This window comes from Phalaenopsis equestris, unplaced genomic scaffold (genome assembly GCF_001263595.1).
Source record: "Phalaenopsis equestris unplaced genomic scaffold, ASM126359v1 Scaffold219108, whole genome shotgun sequence".
NCBI classification, from domain to species: domain Eukaryota; kingdom Viridiplantae; phylum Streptophyta; class Magnoliopsida; order Asparagales; family Orchidaceae; genus Phalaenopsis; species Phalaenopsis equestris.
In genome coordinates, this window is record NW_018237501.1 from 82,531 (window position 1) to 84,174 (window position 1,644).

Below are 1,644 nucleotides of genomic sequence, written 5' to 3' on the forward strand. Positions count from 1 at the left end.
TCAGCCGTTCCATAACTGGCTCTAGTCGTGGTCCATGATTCTAATTAAATCGGAAAATTTACATATCTAGCCCATAATTTTTATATTTTTATATACGTAAAGCCTAAACTTTCATGTTTACATAAATACATTTTGTTTTTTAAAATTATATATAAAAAAAATATATTTTATTTTTATAAAATGACAATTATATTATTTTTAAGGGATTTAAATATTTGAGTGTTGATGTATAGATACGAAAGTTTACATGTGAGATGTGTAAATACATTAGAATTGTGTGCTATTTACATATATACTCCAATTTCTATGTATATACATATTTAACACTTAAACTTAATTTTTTTTTTTAATTTATAATAAATATTTCACATCATATATAAAACTCCACTCTTTTAAAGTTAAAAAAAGTGAAATACATACTTTATGCATAGATAAATTAGCATATATGTATAACAATTGAAGTTTATGTGAAATATATGTAAATACATAAAAATTAAGTGATATGTATGTAAATCTTCCAAGTATGAAATGGCTGAATATGTAAATATGAAAAGTTTAGGTGTGAGATATGTAAAAATCTTAGAATTGTGTGCTATGTACATTCATACCACACAATTTCTATGTATTTACATCTTTAAAATTAAAACTTATTTTCTTACATTTATGTAACTCAAATCTTCTATATCACATCAAAAATATAACTAATTTAGCTTTTAAAATAAGAAATATATATTTTCATGCATAACCGGTGGGTGTGGGTGTGGGTGGGTGTGGGTGTGGGTGTGGGTGTGGGTGTGGGTGTGGAATTTGGTGTTAGATATATAAATACATGGGAATTAAGTGGCATGTATATACATGGGAATTAAGTGGCATGTATGTACATGGGAATTAAGTGGCATGTATGTACATCATCCTAATATTAAATGGCTCATTTATCTTCTGCTTATTTACTGGCTTATTTATGCCAATAATTATTTCGAGAATGCATGTGAACTTGTGAAGCTTGAATATTTCTTTAGTTGTTTTTATAGTATCCATTCAAAGGATTTGGATGAATTGACTGACCGATTCATTAAACTAATTAAATTTTGATCTAAAATATGAAAAACCACACCAATCAAACTCTACCCACAAACAGACCAAAATTTACTTAATGTTTAATAATTTGAATTTAGCCTGTATAAGATTTAAGAGTAATAATAAATATTGAAACATGTAATTTAAAGTAGGTGCTTGCAAAACCTATTATTCCATGTAAGAAGAGAGCAACAATAAGTACTTGAATGGATCCTTATATCAAGTATAGAACTATAAACACATTTTAAATTTGTTTCCCCTAATATTTGATTTAAGTTCCATATATTATTGATCATTGAAGTCTACTAATTGAAGAGATTATTGTCCTTAATGATCTAATTTTAGAGCAATGTTATTATTAGGGATTTACACCTATTATATGTGTTTTTAAGTCTAAGTATGTCACTGGAAAAATAAATATATGTTGTAATTGATAAGCATGTTTGAATAAATTTTATATTCTACAAGTTCCTAACTCACAAAAAATATTTGATTTCTAATTAAATAATAATATATCTACTTCCAGGAGAGCAAAATGTTAAAAAAAACATTAATAAATTTTCTAGA